Genomic DNA, 20530 nt, shown 5'->3' on the forward strand with positions numbered 1-20530 from the left:
CATCAACAAGTTCTCCAACATCTCGGCCCTTGCATTCTCATCACAAAACTCTCATTTTCCATCCTATGTTCGAGATGCCTTCACTTACAACAGCCAATCAGTTACAAGCAGTCCTTCTGTTCCGATCTGCGTGTCGCTAAACTAAGAATTTCATCGGAAAAATACTGCACATGTTAGGGAGTGTGTTGTGTACAAACATCGTCATCTGTCATGTGAATTTCCGCGCGAAGTGCAGTGTTTGTTTATAGTTTATACATTTTATTACAAATATGGGGTTATGAGGTCGACAGTACACTAAAATACTTTTCTGTTAGTTTGGGAAATGTTTACGTTGGAGAGTGAATCAGTGTTAAATGTGAAATGTTGAAGAGACGAGGAGATGCATCCCATGTACATGTAAGTATATGAATTACCTTAAGAAATAATAAATTTGTATTTATTGGTTTTTGATGAGATGAATATTAAAATTCTTGTTTTGAATGTGTTAACTGTTTTAACAGTGACTCCGTAGTTTATGTTTCGGTCTTTGCTTTCCTGGTAGAGTCGAACATGACACTTTCGAACACCCTAGTGGTTAATTGTATAATGCTACCGTGTGATTACGAAGTTTCATCATATACAAAAATAGGAACTCCCGTCTTCTTAGAGTGAACAAAAAAATACCCTAGTATATTTCTAGAACTGAAAACTGTGCTGTTGTGCAGGTACATAACCAAATCCGAACTTAAAAGTTGTATAGATGCCACTGTACATGAAACCCCTGATCCCTTAAATCTCTGGCGTTCCAATTTGGGAACCACGTTTTTCCCCTCTTTTTCATGATTCCACAGTTCTCGCCCTTTGCTGATGTATCTACATCAAATAGGTACCATTCATTAAATCCCTTCTGTATTTTAATATGCTTGTGAAGTACTTTTGCATTCAGTAATATTCACTTAGGTAACTAGTAATGAAGATGCCTCATTATAAGTTAAATTCTGCGAAAGAGTAGACATTTCATGTACAAAATTACCTTCCATTCAGTTGTGTGAGTAGTTTGTTCATTTACATGTTACCTTAAAATGATATTTGACGTGTCAGTGTGAAACAGCAATAGAAGATTAAAAGTTAGAAAAAATGTGAGCATTTGATGAGGCACTACTTATGGTGTCATTTAGTTTTATATCTATACTCTGCATGCCACTGTAAAGTGCATTACAAAAAGTGCTTTTTCTTAAACTAACCTGAGTGTGTGTGTGTGTGTGTGTGTGTGTGTGTGTGTGTGTGTGTGTGTGTGTGTACCCTGCCTGTCCATTATGTTTATGTTTTATGTATGAAGGAGATGTTGAGCTTATCAGGATGGAAATGAGGTTAGGCCCTAGTATATTCCGTTGCAGATCATGAAGATATAATTTTGCAGTAAAATCCATAGTAATATAAAAGTATATTGTGAAATGACAAATGATTTATTAGTTTGTAAGTATTACCAGCTCAAACATTTTTTTTTTATACTGAGACAAGCTTCACGTTATTGAGGTAATCCTTTAATATACAGTATAGAGTGGTGTGCATTAACTGCCTTTTAAACATGTTGGTTTTGATTTCTCATTTTCTTGGGCAATTTTCTCTCTGCAGTTTGAGATATTCACAAAATTTACTCTTTTAAGTGTGGCTTTGACATGCTAAGAGGCACATGTGGATTACGACAGTCCTTCTGCGACACATTTTATAAAACATATATAGCTACTTTGATGTTTGTTATTAAGATCAGGCACTTTCAATGCAGTCTCAATAGACCAGGCTTGAAAATGAACTAGTCACTAGACTATGTACTGCAACAGTTGACAGATTTGTTAATAAATGCTTCATGAAATTTTATACAACAAAATGTTGAAACTGAAAAAAATAACAAATGAGTGTTATTTGTCTCCTTGTTTATTGCTTGTTGACTGGTTGTAAACATCTCTAACGATTTCATTTACTTTCTCTAAGAAAAGGGGCTGAAATTGAGAGTAGCCAAAAAGAGCTGAACTCAATTTCCAATGTTCATTTACAAAGGAAGCACAAAGAGTAACTTACTTCCCCAGTTTAATTTTTGTCCTATTGCAAAGAGGAGTGTTCTAGATATTAGAGTTAATAGCATTGAGAAGCAGCTGAAATCACTAAAATTGAACTGAGCTCCAGGGTACAGTGGAATCATTCAGAATCTATAGAGATTTTGTATTTTATCCCTTTTCTTTGACCATAAAGCAATGTAGATTCCTCAGATAAATGTGTCCAATAATTAGAAGAAAGGATAGATCAGTAGAAGTGACCCACAAAATTACCATCCAGTATATCTTACCTCCATCTGTTGTATTGTTAGAACATGTTCATAGTTCAAACATAATGAGGTAACTGCTCCATGCTAACCAGCTATGATCCTACAAACATCAGTCATGCAAAACTATTTACACTTTTCTCACTTGACATTGCTGAGAGCCATCGATTAAAGCTGTCAATTAGATGCAGTATTTCTTGGTTTCAAAAAGCATTTTACTTAGTACCACCCCAAGGCTTATTAGCAAAAGTACATTTATGTAATTGGATTGAGAATTTTTTGATAGAGAGGACATCACATACTATCATGGATAGAATGTCATCAACAGATGCAGAAGTAAATGCAGGCATACCTGAGGGGGGTTAACGGAAACGTCTGATTCCACTCCTCTGCTTTGACCAATGACGTCACCAATACGGCGGAAACGACCATTCACAACTACTCCCATACCGCGATTATGACATCATTACATAAACATGACAACAAACACAAAACTAGATCGTTAAACCATCAAACACATATTGCTCCAAACATATAAGGAAACTAACAGGACAAGCAGGGGAAATTGGGGGTATTTGGGTGGGGACAAACTAATACATGCCACTAAACCAAACGACAAAAACGATAAAATAAAACAACCACAACCTACCCAATATCCACTGGAATCGAACACTTCCCTTGACCTGTATAGGTCAACAGAAACTACTGATACCAAAGCATAAAACCCAAAACTACAACCACGTCCGCAATGATCACTACCTCAAAAAACACAACAAACCAACAAAACTGGAATCAAACCCCCTGAGGGAAGTTTGTTGAGACACTTGCTGCTCATTTTGTATACTGAATACCTGAAAGAAAATTTTAATAATAGCTGTTTTATGTAGATGATGCAGTTGTCTGTAGTGAAGTACCGTCAGAAAAAAGCTCCACAAATTTTCAGTCAGATATTGATCAGATTTCAAAATGGTGCAAAGATTGTCAACTTACTTTAAATGTTAAGTAATTTAGAATTTTGCACTTTACAAACTTCAAACTTCAAAAACGTAGCAGCCAGTTAGTACAGGTTTGGTGTTCACAACCGGAAGTACTCTTATTACACAAATATCTAGATGTAATAACCTGTAGAGGTATAAAATCGACTGAGCACATAGGCTTAGCTTTAAGTAAGGCAGGTAGTATACTTTGGTTCACTGGTAAGATACAGGAAAACTGCAATCAATCTACAAGGGAGGTTTCTTTCAAAGCACTCATGTGACTCATACTAAAATAGTGCTCAAGTGTGTGGGACACTTACCAAATAGACCCAACATGGGGTATTGAATGTTATAGTCAGGATATCTGTACAGCACAAGAAGTGGTAATTGACTCTAAATGATGAAAAGTGTGAACTCATCCATGAGTACTAAAAGACATCCCAAACTTTCGGTTATACGATAAATCACACAAATCTAAAGGCTGTAAATTCAACTAAATACTTACGGATTACACTTACTAACAACTTAAATTGGAACGATTACATAGATAATGTTATGTGATTTATTGGCACAGCACTTAAAAGTTCAAAAATTCTACTAAAGACCTGTGCATATGATGTCAGCCTACGCCACCACTACGACAGCAGTTCTACCATCTTCCATTCCGCCATGTACAATTGGCTCTCAGAGCCGTCAGACTCCACCTGCCCCCTTGATTGTGGGAGGGGGGGGGGGGGGGGCACTTCCCTCCCTGTTGCTCCTGCACAACCTACGTCAGGAGTAACACTCCCCCCCTCCAGCCATCGAGGACGTAATTCCCCACTTCTCAGTCGGAGAAGCATGTCACTAAGCCTTGGGTCACTCCCTTCCCATGTTCCTTCCAGTGGCAAAGCTGACACCCGCCAATGGCTGAAGCAACCACAGGTAGCAGGTCGTAGGACTTCACTGTCCTCCTCAGTTCCTGAGACTGAATCAGTGAAGTCCTCGCAGCCGGAAAGCCTAAGGAGCAGTGAGAGAAACCGGAAAAGAAAAATTTCCCCAAGAATCAAGGCACTGCGGTGGCACCCACGCCACCACTTCCTACTATCTCTGTGTCTGAGGATGAGGTGAAGATTTTGGCATCCGCTGAGGACCTAGATCTTGCTGGGCCCTCAGATACAATGGATGTCAATCGCACAGGTACTCATCTGGTGGCAGCAGATGACCCTGAGGTGTAGACTGTGTCATTGAGTGTTTCATGCCTTCCCAGTGTCAAGATCACGCAATCCTCCAGTGGAATTGTGGTGGTTTTCTCCATCACCTGGCTGAGCTACGGCAACTGTTAAGCTTTACACTTGCTTTCTGCATTGCTTCCAGGAGACCTGGTTCCCGGCAATGTGGACCCCTGCCCTCCGTGGCTATAAGGGATATTACAGGAACCATAGCGACTATAATAGAGTGTCAGGTGGAGTTCACTTCTATGTCCTGAACTCAGTATGTAGTTAACCTGTGCCCCTTCAAACTTCTCTTGATGCCGTGGCTGTCAGGATAAGGACAATGCAGGAAATAATTGTCTGCAATGTATATCTTCCTCCAGGTGGTGCAGTGCCCCTGAACGTATTGGCTGCACTGATTGATCAACTCCCTAAACCTTTACTACTCTTTGGAGATCTTAACGCCCATAACTCCTTGCGGGGTGGCGCCATGCTTACTGGTCGAAAATTTACTGTCACAACTCAACCTCTGCCTCTTAAATGCAGGTGCCCCCACACATTTCAGTGTGGCACATGGCACATATTCGGCCATTGACCTCTCAGTTTGCAGTCCTGGCCTTCTCCCATCTATCCACTGGAGAGCACATGGCGACCTGTGTGGTAGTGACCACTTCCCCATCTTCCTGTCACTCCCCCAGCGTCACGCCCATGGACGCTATCCAGATGGGCTTTAAACAAGGCAGACTGCGAAGCCTTCACCTCTGCAATTACCACTGAATCTCCCCCACATGGTGCCATCAATGTTGTTGTTGAGCAGATCACTGCAACGATCGTTTCTGCAGCGGAAAACGCGATCCCTCATTCTTTAGGGTGCTCAAGGCGAAAGACAGTCTCTTGATGGTCGCTGGAAGTCACTCAGGCAGTTAAAGAGCTTCAGCAAGCTCTACAGTGACATAAGCAGCACCTTTCCCTAGAGCACCTAATAGCCTTTAAACGGCTCCGTGCTTGCATTCGCCAGCGTATAAAATAAAGGAAACAGGAGTGTTGGGAGAGGTACATGTTGACCATTGGGTGCCATAAGTCACCTTCCCAAGTCTGGATGAAGATCAGATGTCTTTTTGGGTACCAGACCCCAACAGGTGCCCCTGGCATTAACATCAGTGGCATGTTATCTACCAATGCAAATGCGATTGCCGAGCACTGTGCTCGAGCCTCTGCGTTGGAGAACTACCCTCAGCCTTTGGCACCCTCAAACGGCGGATGGAAAGGAAAGCCCTCTCGTTCACTACACACCACAGTGAACCCGATAATGCTTTATTTACAGAGTGGGAGCTCTTCAGCGCCCTTGCACATTGCCCCAACACAGCTCCTGGGCCGGATCGGATCCAGAGTCAGATTATTAAACATCTCTGGTCTGACTACAAGCGACATCTCCTCATCATCTTCAACCAGATGTGGTGCAATGGCGATGGCATCTTTCCATCGCAGTGGCGGGAGAGCACCACCATTCCGGTGCTCAAAGCTGATCAAAACCCGCTTGATGTGGATAGCTACCGGCCCATCAGCCTCACCAATTTTCTTTGCAAGCTGCTGAAACGTATGGTGTGTCGGAGGTTGGGTTAGGTGCTGGAGTCACATGGCCTACCGGTTCCATGTCAGGGTGGCTTCCTCCAGGGTCTCTCTACCACTGTTAATCTTGTGTCCTTCTAGTCTCCCATCCAAACAGCCTTTACCAGATACCAACGTCTGGTTGCCGTCTCTTTTGACTTATGTAAAGCATACGACAAGACCTGGCAACATCATATCCTTGCCACATTGTATGAGTAGGGTCTCCAGGGCCCACTCCCAATTTTGATCCAAAACTCCATACTTTCCGTGTCCAAGTCAGTGCCTCCCATAGTTCCCCCCGTATTCAGGAGAATGACGTTCTGCAGTTGCCCCTTATTGAGTGTCTCTCTATTTTTAGTGGCTATGAACAGTCGAGCAGCAGCTGTTGGGCTATTAGTGTCACCTTATGTGCATGTGGATGACATCTGCATTTTGTACTGCCCATCCAGTACTGATGTTGCTAAGCGGCGCCTACAGGGAGCCATACACAAAGTGCAGTCATTGGCTCTAGTCCATGGATTCCAGTTTTCAGCCACGAAGTCTTGTCTCATGCATTTCTGTCGGTGGTACACCATCCATCCAGAATCAGAACTTTACCTTAATGATGATCCACTCACTGTAGTGGATACTTGGCGAACTGTGTCGAATAGAGTCTCAGGGTGATGTCCATCATTGTCATGATCTTCAGAATTGCTGAATACCCTTTGTTGAAGCTGCTCACTGCCAGGAAAGTCGCAATCTCCACAGACTTCGCACCAAAATGCAAATGCTAGGGGGCTAACTTCCAAACACACGCATTCAAACTTTCATTTGAATTTTGCGTGTTTCCTCCCAAGCACCGGTACAATAACTCGCCCTCCGAAAGGGCCTCGAAGATTGGACGAATCACTTTTGGAACTTCTTTGGAGAGCACTTTCTTCATGTTGATATTCGTCTGAATGTCCGGTATCCTCTGCAATGAGCCACTTGCACCAACTAGTTTCCCCAGCCGGACAATTTTGGTGTTGTGGGTGGTCATCCGTCGAACACTTGTGGGAATACATTGCCCAAATTGCCTTCTTCATCTGTTCCACCGAACTGGAATGCCATCACATTGCCAAGCCGTAGTACATTGTAAGCTCCTTGATAACTTGATCCTTGGGCAAGCACATAGAATAATTTTTTGCGGCTTCAAAGTTGAAATTCACCAAAAAAACTGGTGCATGAAAAAGACCAATTTCAGGCATGTGCATTTTTTTGTTCAACTGCGAATACAAACATTTCCATTCCGTATTTGAAAACACCGCTTCAGGGGTGGATTCTAAACACTTTTATGAATCCAAAAATGCAATTTTTTAAGAAAATCGATTTTTTGAGCCAAAATGGAAATGTCGTGTGGCTAGGGCCTCCCATCGGGTAGACCGTTCGCCTGCTGCAGGTCTTTCGATTTGACGCCACTTCGGCGACCTGCGTGTCGATGGGGATGAAATGATGATGATTAGGACAACACAACACCCAGTCCCTGAGCGGAGAAAATTTCCGACCCAGCCGGGAATCGAACCCGGGCCCTTAGGATTGACAGTCTGTCACGCTGACCACTCAGCTACCGGGGCGGACTTGAGCCAAAAGATAGTAAACCTACCCTTAGCAGAAGTGCTGGCAGCACCTCATTGCCCTCCGCTGCCTGAGCAACACCAACTGGGGTGCAGATCGCTCAATGCTGTTGCAGCTCTACTGTCCACTTGTTCAATCCTGCCTTGACTATGGGAGTCTGGTTTACGGTTCAGCAGTGCCCTCAGTGTTGCGTTTACTCAACCCAGTGCACCACTGTGGCATTCGCCTAGTGACAGGAGCTTTTAGAATGAGCCCGGTGACCAGTGTCCTGGTGGAGACCAGAGTCCCTCCATTGAAGGTTAGGCGTGCGCAACTGTTCACCAGTTATGTTGTACACATTCATAGTTCTCATGCGGATCTGAATTACTGTCTCCTTAATAATTTGTCCATTTTATTTGGACTGTTGAGCTCCATGGCCGTGGATAATGATATTTTACTATAAAAATACAGTGACCAGCCACTTTTTTAATGCGTTTTATTTATGCCAATGTGCATTTCGGGTTTGCACCCATCTTCAGCTGGCAAATTACATGTATCTTCAGTTTCTACAATGGTAAAATATCGACAGCAGTTTGGATGCTGCAGCTGGCCTGTGCAAAAGCAATGATTCCAATCATTTACTTCGATTTCACGAGTTTAAAGTTACACACTATCAGTTGTTCATTTTACTTACATTCTCCTCTCCTGTTTTTTCTTGGCCTTTCTTCTTTTTTGTAACAGCAAAAACACTTTTTGTCACGTATTTTACACTGTGTTATCTGCCATGTTGTCGACTGCCAGTTTCTTTATATATATAGAAGCAGTTTATCTATGGACAGAGTTATATTTTTACGAAAGTTTTGAGGTTCTAGCTAAGCTACTGTTTACTAAACATTGACTTGGGTGACAGAAGTATTCTAAGTACTATGTTTACTAAGCTGTCTTTTTTTAATTATTTTTTTGGTTACTTTGGCAGTATTGAAGATAATACAGTAACATAACACATTTACACAAAGCAGTAGTTCATGCATTTACAAATAACAAAGATAGAATTAAGATTTTTATGTTGTATATTATTACATGCATTTGTTGGGTTTATATTAGATTATGTTATTTCTCAATTGTGCTTAGTAAGTAGTTTGATAAGTAGAGTGTGGAAGTTTTTCGGAAATATTCGGTTTGGTAACTCTGTTTGGTCGTTAAGTATGTCAGAAGGGGATGCATGTTTATGTGAATAAATTTCGATTTCTTCTAGAAGGTTCATTCTTTTTCCTTTGTTGGCTAGGTGGAGAACTTGTAGGTTATGGGATATGTCTGTTACTTGATGTTCTTCTTCTGCTACATGTTGGGCAAATGTGAATTTATTTAAGTTTTTTTAAACGGAGAGCATCCATGTGTTCTCGAAAACATATGTTGAAGTTTTCTCAACCACGGCAGTTCATCTCCCGCATTAGCAGCCCAGGTCAGGGCTTAAGATTGTGATTCCAATCCAGTTCCTTCTGTCTGAACTGGAGGCCTTCCTGTTACCACCTCTCCTCGAGGTCCATTCACGCACACCTCCATGGTGTACACCTCATCTGCAGATTCTTCTGGACCTTCACATAGCTCTAAGGACTCCGTTAACCCTGCAGCTCTCTGTTATGACTTCCTCTCAATTCTCGACATGTACCGGGGTCATGAAGTGGTTTACACCGATGGCTCAATGGCTGATGGTCACGTAGGCTTTACGTAGGTTCATGGAGGACATATTGAACAGCACTCCTTGCCAGATGGCTGCAGTGTTTTCACTGCAGAGCTGGCGGCCATATCTCGTGCTCTTGAGCACATGTGCTCATGCTCTGGCGAGTCATTTCTCCTGTGTACTGACTACTTGAGCAGCCTACAAGCTATCGACCAGTGCTACCCTCGCCATCCTTTGGTAGCATCCATTGAGGCGTCCATCTATGCCCTGGAATGGTCCTGTCGTCCAGTGGTGTTTGTGTGGACTCCAGGACATGTTGGAATCCCAGGCAATGAACTTGCCTACAGGCTGGCCAAACAGGCTATGCAGAAACAGCTTCTGGAGATGGGCATCTCCGAAACTGACTTGCATTCTGTCTTACCCTGCAGGGTTTTTCAGCTTTGGGAGACGGAATGGCATAATAGTATGCACAACAAACTGTGTGTCATTAAGGACGCTATGGATGTGTGGAAGTTTTCCATGTGGTTCTCTCACAAGGAATCAGTTGTCCTCTGCCACTTCCTCATTGGCCGTATGTGGCTAACTCATGGTTACCTCCTCCGTCGCAAGGACCCACCATGGTGTCGCTGTGGCTCACAAATGATGGTCGTCCACCTCTTGCTGGATTGCCCACTTTTAGCCGCACTGCGGCGTACTTTTAACTTTTGTCCCTCCATGTCCTCCAGCCTAGTGCTTTTAGGATGGAGGTTTTAATGTGTTGCAGAGTGGCTGGCTTCTCCTTTTATTCTCATGGTCAGTCAGCCATGGTAATATGCTCTCTTGTTTTGATCTCTTCTATGTGTTTCGTACATCTCTCTGTGGTTTTCTTGTCCGATTTTAGTGTTTGTTGCCCTTCTGTCATTCTTGTGGTTTTCTCCTCTCTTCCAGTTGTGCTTTGTATGTCTCTATTATTTTACTACCACCCTTGTGGAATTATTTTAATCAGAATGAGGGACCGATGACCTAGCAGTTTGGTCGCTCTCCCCCTCTTTTAAACCAACCAACCACCCAATCTACTAAAGAGACTGCATACACTACAGTTGTCTGCCCTCTTCAGGGGTATTGCCAAGTGGTGTGAGATCTCCATGAGATGGGAGTGATGGAGGACATAAAAAAAATTCAAAGAAGAGCAGCTCATTTTGTATTATTGCAAAATGCGGTAGAGAGTGCTACGGACATCGTACATGAGTTGGGGTGGCAATCATTACAGTACAGGTGTTTTTCCTTGCAGCAGGATCTTCTTGTGAAATTTCATGGGAAAATATTCTGCTGGTGCCCACCTACATAGGGAGAAATGGTTGTCATGATAAAATACTAGTACCGAGCAATGTGGCGCAATGGTTAGCAAACTGGACTCACATTCGGGAGGACGACAGTTCAAACCCGCATCCGGCCATCCTGATGTAGGTTTTCCATGATTTCGCTAAATCGCTTCAGGCAAATGCCGGGATGGTTCCTTTGAAAGGAGACGGCCGCTTTCCTTCCTCATCCTTCTCTAATCCAACTTGAGCGATGCCCTCACTGTTTGATCCCCTTCCCCCAAATCAGCCAACCAACCTTAAAATACGAGTAACCAGAACTGGCACACATAAGTGCTCATTTTTCCCACATACCATTCGTGTGTGGAACAGTAGAGAAATAGTTTGAAGGTGGTTTGCTGAGCTCTTTGTCAGACACTTAATTGTGAACTGCAGAGTAATTGGTGTAGATGTATGTAAATAAGGGCAGCACAGATGATTATGAGTTTGTTTGCCAGTGAGAGTGTTTCACACAAATGTTTGGAAACCTTAATTGGTAGATGTCAACTAACCTATGAAATCCTGCATACAAAACTTCAAGAACCAGCTTTAAGTGAGAAATATAGGAGTATGCTATAACCCGCTACATATCACTTCCATCGGCACTGCAAAGACAATATGGGACTAATTATTACAGTGCCAACAGAGGCATCTAACAGTCAATCTTTCTGTGCTCTATACGTGAATGTAATGCAACAAAACCATGGTATGTGGTACAATGAGATGTACCCTCTGCCATGCACTAGTCTGTAGTTTACCAAGTACGGATCTAGTGGTTCTAGGCGCTCAGTCCGGAACCGCGCGACTGCTACGGTCGCAGGTTCGAATCCTGCCTCGGGCATGGATGTGTGTGATGTCCTTAGGTTAGTTAGGTTTAAGTAGTTCTAAGTTCTAGGGGACTGATGACCACAGATGTTAAGTCCCATAGTGCTCAGAGCCATTTGAACCATTTGCACCAAGTACAGATGTTGGATTTCATCAAAATCGCAGATAGAAGCAACTCGTCTCAATCCATTATAACAACCATGACGTCAGTCTTGCAACCAAAAGAAACATGTCAACGACAATTTCATGATGAAGAACATTTTTGAAATAATCTAATAATAAATACGTAATCGTGAATTTGGGGTTTGCATGAGATTAAGCCTAACAGCCAATCTTCCTTCTTTAAATATGAAACAAATTTTAAAATGTAATGATAACTATTAGCATCTCGTTACTTGAACACACATGATACTTACCAAAAAAACATAACAAGCTATTTGTGGTGTAAGATTGATATTGTTATTTCCACATAACTTGTATAGTTACTGAAATGAACTTCACAATAGCCACCAATGACAAAATATTGGTATTGACAAAGAAACCAAATAACATGCCTGTATGAACAATCATCTGTTAGCATTAATTGCATGTTGTCAGTACAGCTAAACTTAAAGCCATTTTATCTGCCGGACACACATCAGTATATTCATGGTGAAAAATTAATACATAAAACATCATTTGATACACAAACCAAATGACACAAAAATAAATACAGCCAAATAAAATCAGGGTTGCCACAAACTCTGGAAATCAGGGAATTTCAAATGTGTGAGGGAAGTATCAGGGAAATTTGGAAAAAACACTGGAAAAAACTCATTGATCTCATTTTATCAACATGGTGTCTGTGGCACATGAATTGCTGGTCACACAAGTGGACTTCCAAGATGGGCCAAAACCACAGGCCATTTCTGTGGGTATGTAATGGATTGGGCCTGGCGATCTGAAGCCCATCATGACCCACTAATGTGTAAGCCCTGCCCATCAGGTCTAATCTCACCTATCTGCCTGCAGTCTAGGTCTGTTTGTATGTGGCATAATGCAGCAGATTTCCAAGGACCCAGGACTGCAGTGCTCCTCAGCAGGCCAGAGGCCACGGGCAATGGGTTTCAGGAATTGCAACTGTTTCACTGCAATTACAGTGTACAGTGCAGCATTTTATAGACCTTTTATTTATTCTAGTACATTTTGACACTTCGAAAATAATTTACATATTCGAAAGTACAGACGATAAGTAGAAAACCATGGCAGTTGCTGGCGGTTTGTACGCTATGCACTCATATATTTCTCAAAAGAAAAATCACACAATACTTGTTAAAATAATAGACATTACACAGTGACTAATAACTGACAATAATGAACATAGTAGAACCAACATTTTATTGGCAGTCACCCATAGTGTTGGTTTACACCACTCTTCCCTGCCTTATACACTTATTTCAAGAGACCTACTTTTTCTGAGGTTGCATGTTTTTGTAACAAATGTGTTTCATTTTATTGAAATAAAATAACAATAGTGGTCTTAATGTAAACATATACCATTTGCCTTGCTTTCTCTATCTTAAAACAGTTCATTACAAAAGATGTTGATGTTAGTACTTAAGATTTTCGCCCACACGGGGGAGGAATCTACTCCAGCCTTTGCAGCATCTTTTCCCTTCCATGCTGCATGTCTTATCTGCTTGCTATTCTTTTTCCCCTCCCTTGAGGAACATGTCTGGGGTGTTTTTGGGAATGTTCTGCACCGTCCATAGCTGATATAAGAACAGTCTCACCACTGTTTTTCATTCCTTTTTCCTTTCTTCATTCACCTTCTCCTGTCCTTCCTCCACTTCAGTATCTGAGGCTCCTCTTTTTCTCTACTTCCTCCCTGTGCATCTGACACATAACAGGTGACTGGATAACATGTAATTCTCAGCTCTAGGTCAACAGGTAGGTTTCACACGTACCCCCTGGTACAGGCTAGACCCAGAGAGGGGTGATTGCCAAGCTGCTATTTTGTTGGCACCTCGTGTTTTTTTTTTTTTTTAAAGATATGGTAAGATACCTTGATCCTTTACTAGCTGCATAGTTAGCTTCACCATGTATTCAGATGCACCAAATTCCTCAATTATTTTTTCTTTGACGATGATCTTGACAAAAGGCTAATTATCTTAATTTTATCATCTTAACTAGAAACTTTGAATTTTTCTTTTATTTTGGTAAAGTGAGTATATCAATCTCACTTTGTACATTTTCTGTACTATTTTGATGCAGAGCATCTAAGTCATTATGGAAAGATTATTGCAATTTCCGCTTGATTGCATTTGTGGTTTTATCAGTTTTTCTTTGTAAAGTTAACAGTCGTTTTTCTGCGTTAAGCTTTGTTATTTCAGCACAAAGGAGGTAATTCCAAAGTTTCACAAATGGATTCTACTTGATGCAATGGATTAGCCTCAACTAATTCAGAAGGTCCAGAAAGAAATTCGGGCACATTTTCAGCAACACTATTTGTCATTTCTTCGAGTGGTTGTCCTACAAATATTCTTGATGCACAAGTTGGACACAGAGCTTGTCCAGAAATCAGGTTAATATATATGTTTTTACTCTTGGAAACTAGTATTTTATGCAAACCATTTTTCACTTTTTTTGTGAGTACCAAATGGGTCACAACATTTTTTCTCCAAAAATGTGGTTGTATTTGCCTAAATATTTATGTTTGTGGTAATTTACTAATTTTAACAGACATTGTTCTTCAGGTGGCAAGTCTTGAGGCATGTCTTTCTTGTAGTGTTGTTTATGGCACTATTCACTTACTAGTTCATCCACAAAGGGACTGATGACCACAGAAGTTAAGTCCCATGGTGCTCAGAGCCATTTTTCACCCACAAAACAGCTCATACTTAATACTTGAACAATCTGTTATTCCTGAAAACAGTTGCAGATGGGAGAGTTAAAGTCTACATTTGCAAAACTCTTGTTGAGTTGTTCACTGACTTGGGTGCCTGCAAAGAAAATAATACAAAAAGTGACTCCACTGGAACTCACAACAGTGTTTGGTAGAACACACAACAAAACTGATAAACTGTGCAATGAAATATCATGTTTGTTTAACTCTCTAATGAAAATTGCACTGGCACATAGTTACAACTAAAATTTAAATCTAAATACTTAGAGATACATTATTTTGTGTATACTGTGTGCAAGTGTAGTACAACAAATATATTGGTAAGTTAAGTTTAAGAATTAGAACTATTACCTATTGTTATCACTGCCTATTGGTACTTAAAAGTAGAAATATTTGGTCATTTATTGTAAGCAATGATTTAAACATCATTCAACCAATGTCAATTGTAATAATTTCAAGCCTTTGTATGCTAACTTGGCACTGAACGAGCATGTAGAAGGGTTGCGTTTTTACTGATATTCACTGCTCTGTTACTCTCAATACAGTTGAATCTGTCATAATTTTTTTATGAGACATTCCAATGAGTATAAATAAAATTCTATAATATTTTCACTTGTTTCTATTCAGTCCTTTTTAGATATTGAGCTGTGAAAATTGACATTCAAAGGTTTTTGGCCAGTTTTGAAAAGCCCTAGAAAACACAGGAGTGCATTCTCAGGACTAAAACTTATACTGCAGGTAGTTACGTAAGTACTCAACACAGAAATAATGTAATATTAGTGAGCTCTCTTTCTTCATAAAAATTTATGGTCTGAAAAAGTAATGATTCTTAAACTTTTTCAGTCTGTACAGAAAGACTTGACTGACTCTCTTGCATGATAGAAAAATTTAAAAAAACCATATGCCTGAAGTTATTATTCTGATATCTTTTAAAATAACTTGACACTTAAACTTTTCACAAACCACATTGTCCATTAAAATTTGCCCAATTGTCATTAAAAAGTGGTTGCCAGAAAAAACTATGGCTTATAAAACTTTTTCAGACGGTGTTTTGTGACTGTGTACCTACAGATAACTCTTTATAGAGAAAAAAATCAGTAAAATAACAAAGTTGAGCAATAAATTTTATTTATATTGGTAATTTGAAATGGATTGACCCTATGGCTTTATAAAAGCTTTTGCCAAGTTCCTTGCATTGCCTGCTCATCATCAATTGGAATGAAGTTAATATTAGATCATGTTGCCCTTCCACAGGTGATTAATATGAATGTTCAGGAAACGACTTCTACTTTTATTTTATGGGCATTTGTGAAGCCACTAGTTTCATTCTGTATGAATGTCACAAATGTGCCAATATCGCGCTTTAAAATATTTAATTTCCCTATGAAAAGTTGATCAGTACATGTTAGAATACAACATATACAATATTCCACTTCATGGGCCGTGTTTGGTACTTGTTGTATTCCAGCTTGTGTCTTTTAGTATTTTATTGGGCTATTAAGTAGTTTAAATCATAACACAGGCACTTCTCTGACACACTATCCCCTGAGTACATGTACTAAAAGAATTATATATGCACAAATCAATCTGGTGCACTACTCTCACCAGTGCCTTGCTAATTTTATATCAACAGTTCATCTGTACGTAAGTGAACTACTGTTAATAGGAATGAATGTGTGTGTTTTTTTTTTTTTAAAAACACACACACGCACATGGACGCACGCGCCCACACACATGCACACACACACACACACGCGTGTGCGGACACATGCACGCACACACTGTTCTACACTCCTGGAAATTGAAATAAGAACATCGTGAATTCATTGCCCCAGGAAGGGGAAACTTTATTGACACATTCCTGGGGTCAGATACATCACATGATCACACTGACAGAACCACAGGCACATAGACACAGGCAACAGAGCATGCACAATGTCGGCACTAGTACAGTGTATATCCACCTTTCGCAGCAATGCAGGCTGCTATTCTCCCATGGAGACGATCGTAGAGATGCTGGATGTAGTCCTGTGGAACGGCTTGCCATGCCATTTCCACCTGGCGCCTCAGTTGGACCAGCGTTCTTGCTGGACGTGCAGACCGCGTGAGACGACGCTTCATCCAGTCCCAAACATGCTCAATGGGGGACAGATCTGGAGATCTTGCTGGCCAGGGTAGTTGACTTACACCTTCTAGAGCACGTTGGGTGGCATGGGATACATGCGGACGTGCACTGTCCTGTTGGAACAGCAAGTTCCCTTGCCGGTCTAGGAATGGTAGAACGATGGGTTCGATGACGGTTTGGATGTACCGTGCACTATTCAGTGTCCCCTCGACGATCACCAGTGGTGTACGGCCAGTGTAGGAGATCGCTCCCCACACCATGATGCCGGGTGTTGGCCCTGTGTGCCTCGGTCGTATGCAGTCCTGATTGTGGCGCTCACCTGCACGGCGCCAAACACGCATACGACCATCATTGGCACCAAGGCAGAAGCGACTCTCATCGCTGAAGACGACACGTCTCCATTCGTCCCTCCATTCATGCCTGTCGCGACACCACTGGAGGCGGGCTGCACGATGTTGGGGCGTGAGCGGAAGACGGCCTAACGGTGTGCGGGACCGTAGCCCAGCTTCATGGAGACGGTTGCGAATGGTCCTCGCCGATACCCCAGGAGCAACAGTGTCCCTAATTTGCTGGGAAGTGGCGGTGCGGTCCCCTACGGCACTGCGTAGGATCCTACGGTCTTGGCGTGCATCCGTGCGTCGCTGCGGTCCGGTCCCAGGTCGACGGGCACGTGCACCTTCCGCCGACCACTGGCGACAACATCGATGTACTGTGGAGACCTCACGCCCCACGTGTTGAGCAATTCCGCGGTACGTCCACCCGGCCTCCCGCATGCCCACTATACGCCCTCGCTCAAAGTCCGACAACTGCACATACGGTTCACATCCACGCTGTCGCGGCATGCTACCAGTGTTAAAGACTGCGATGGAGCTCCGTATGCCACGGCAAACTGGCTGACACTGACGACGGCGGTGCACAAATGCTGCGCAGCTAGCGCCATTCGACGGCCAACACCGCGGTTCCTAGTGTGTCCGCTGTGCCGTGCGTGTGATCATTGCTTGTACAGCCCTCTCGCAGTGTCCAGAGCAAGTATGGTGGGTCTGACACACTGGTGTCAATGTGTTCTTTTTTCCATTTCCAGGAGTGTATAAATATGAACAAGTACTACTGTAAATTAAAAGTTATGTGAATTGTATTGCTCGTAGATACAATGGAGGTCATCAGAAGATACATGATATTTGCAGTAGGGCAAAACTGATGACACTTCATTGACATACAAAGTAAGGTGTATAGGACCTAATACTGAGCCATGAGAGAGACCTTGATACTACCTGCCTCCATTGGATCTTTATGGTGCTGGACACAATGCATTGCTCGCGAGACGTCAGGTATGAGCGACAGCATTGCGCTGAACTTTGAAAATTATAGGCTGTTAAGCTTGGCAAGTAAAATTTCAAAGTTGACAGTATCAAATGCTTTACTGAAATCTAAGAAACACATGATAGTCACCTCTTGTCCACCCATGGGAACGTGAGATCACCTTCACCTCTATTTAGGCAAATGTTTTGCTGCAATGTATACATAGCTGTGATTTGTATTTGTCTGGTAGGTTGTAGCTAAGTAGTTTGTTAGCTGGTCATGGACTGTATATTCTATGGCCTTGGACACTGCAAGAAGAAAGTAAATAGGTCATTAATCAGAGAGTGCTATGGCAATGTCATTTTTAGCTAATGGCTTAATTAGTCCCTGTCTTCTGGTGTCTTGAAACGTTACGCAGCTTCAGCTACTGTGCATACAGTGTAATGTTTATTTGCAGATCCATACATTTTTCTTATTGTTACTTTTTCACATTGAATTTTAGGCCCTACTTGTGCACAATTTCTTTCTAAACATCTAATTATTTCTGTACTTGCTAAAATTTGTTATCCCCACCATCAAATCATCATCAAGCAACATTACTATCATCCTGTCTCCTATCTCTGTTAGTGCATGTCATCATTACAGTACATCATCCATAATTACTATGAAGAGTAATGGAAATAGTGCACTTTCTTGTTTCGGACTGTTTCTCTGCTTTGAACATCATTTCTCTATCCTCCAACCCACAACAACTTGCACTTTTCTGCTACAATTCTTTTATCCGTATTGGAGCCTAGTTCTCTACCATTTTTCCTTCTTAGTGCCTTCAAAACTTAAGTTTTGGGTACAGTGCTGTACGCATTCTCTAAATCCAGGTATACCATCAGCAGGTATCTTCCACACTGAAGCAGTGTTCTTGTAGCTGTCTCATTACAAATGTGAGATCTGCTTTGGTCATTTATTGCCTGAAGCCGTACTCTCACCTGCTTTTCTGCTGTTCTTCGGAATAACCTCATTTTTTTCACAGTGGCACACATTAGTCACATCTTTAGGTTTAGAAATACTTTATGTTGTAACACTTTAGCACCAAAAATATTTGTCACCCCCAAATAAACTTTTTGTAACAAAACGTTAAAATTATGTATTAGTCCAAAAAACCAACAGAAATAGTTCATGAAGGAAATTGGCTATTGGCAGTAATTCCTGATCAGATTTGTTGCAAGCTCACAGACTATTACTTTGTTATGCACAGAAATTATAATAAGACTACTACTTTGTTATGCATGGAAATAATAATAAGCTTAGTTCCACATAAAGCTTTTGGTGATTGCGATCACACATTCATCAACCAATGCACTATCCAACACAAGCCCAAATTGGTCCAAACGAAAAGCAGTAGCAGTCGTAATTTTCTCATAGAGGTGAAGCCAGATAATACCAACTGAATGTCCTGATATTGACAGTTGAAGTAGTTCATGTTACTGACAAGTGATTTCGGCCGCTACCCTGCCACAGATATACTCTCTGGATGTGGAAGATATTATGTATATCAATATGTCCATATCTTCCATTTGCACACTGATCAGAGTTACTAAATCCTTCTTCCCTTGAACTGACATATAGGGCTGGTACCTGCCGAGCTAGCCAATGTCATGATGGAAGGCTCATAAGAGACATCTCGGACTGTTGGTGATGATGGTGCTGGAAACAGAGTATCCTCTGTAGGCCTGGAGACATCTGGGAGCAGAACATCCCTAAAGGATGTGGTGTGTCTGGTAGTTTGTGACAGTTCGCCTACTTTGTTTCTTCGTTGATTGTCCTCGTTGTCGACGTACTGGCTGAAAAATAGATTGTGGAAGTACATCTACATCTACATGATTACTCTGCAATTCACATTTAAGTGCTTGGCAGAGGGTTCATCGAACCACAATCATACTATCTCTCTACCATTCCACTCCCGAACAGCGCCCGGGAAAAACGAACACCTAAACCTTTCTGTTCGAGCTCTGATTTCTCTTATTTTATTTTGATGATCATTCCTACCTATGTTGGTTGGGCTCAACAAAATATTTTCGCATTCGGAAGAGAAAGTTGGTGATTGAAATTTCGTAAATAGATCTCGCCGCGACGAAAAACGTCTTTGCTTTAATGACTCGCGTATCATATCTGCCACACTCTCTCCCCTATTACATGATAATACAAAACGAGCTGCCCTTTTTTGCACCCTTTCGATGTCCTCCGTCAATCCCACCTGGTAAGGATCCCACACCGCGCAGCAATATTCTAACAGAGGACGAACGAGTGTAGTGTAAGCTGTCTCTTTAGGGGACTTGTTGCATCTTCTAAGTGTCCTGCCAATGAAATGCAACCTTTGGCTCGCCTTCCCCACAATATTTTCTATGTGGACTTTCCAACTGAAGTTGTTCGTAATTTTAACACCCAGGTACTTAGTTGAATTGACAGCCTTGAGCATTGTACTATTTATCGAGTAATCGAATTCCAATGGATTTCTTTTGGAACTCATGTGGATCACCTCACACTTTTCGTTATTTAGCGTCAACTGCTACCTGCCACACCATACAGCAATCTTTTCTAAATCGCTTTGCAACTGATACTGGTCTTCGGATGACCTTACTAGACAGAAAATTACAGCATCATCTGCGAACAACCCAAGAGAACTGCTCAGATTGTCACCCAGGTCATTTATATAGATCAGGAACAGCAGAGGTC

The 20530-nt window shown here is 41.7% G+C and overlaps 1 protein-coding gene across 1 annotated transcript in view; it reads left to right on the forward strand.

Annotated features, from left to right (window-relative positions):
* Nucleotides 1-243: 243 nt before the first annotated feature.
* LOC126480851 (uncharacterized) overlaps nucleotides 244-20530 on the forward strand; it is a 173602-nt gene continuing 153315 nt past the window's right edge. The window contains exon 1 of the mRNA XM_050104213.1: nucleotides 244-396. The gene's annotated coding sequence lies outside the window, so the exon portion shown is untranslated. The remainder of the gene's footprint in view (nucleotides 397-20530) is intronic.

This window comes from Schistocerca serialis, chromosome 5 (assembly GCF_023864345.2).
Source record: "Schistocerca serialis cubense isolate TAMUIC-IGC-003099 chromosome 5, iqSchSeri2.2, whole genome shotgun sequence".
Taxonomy (NCBI): domain Eukaryota; kingdom Metazoa; phylum Arthropoda; class Insecta; order Orthoptera; family Acrididae; genus Schistocerca; species Schistocerca serialis.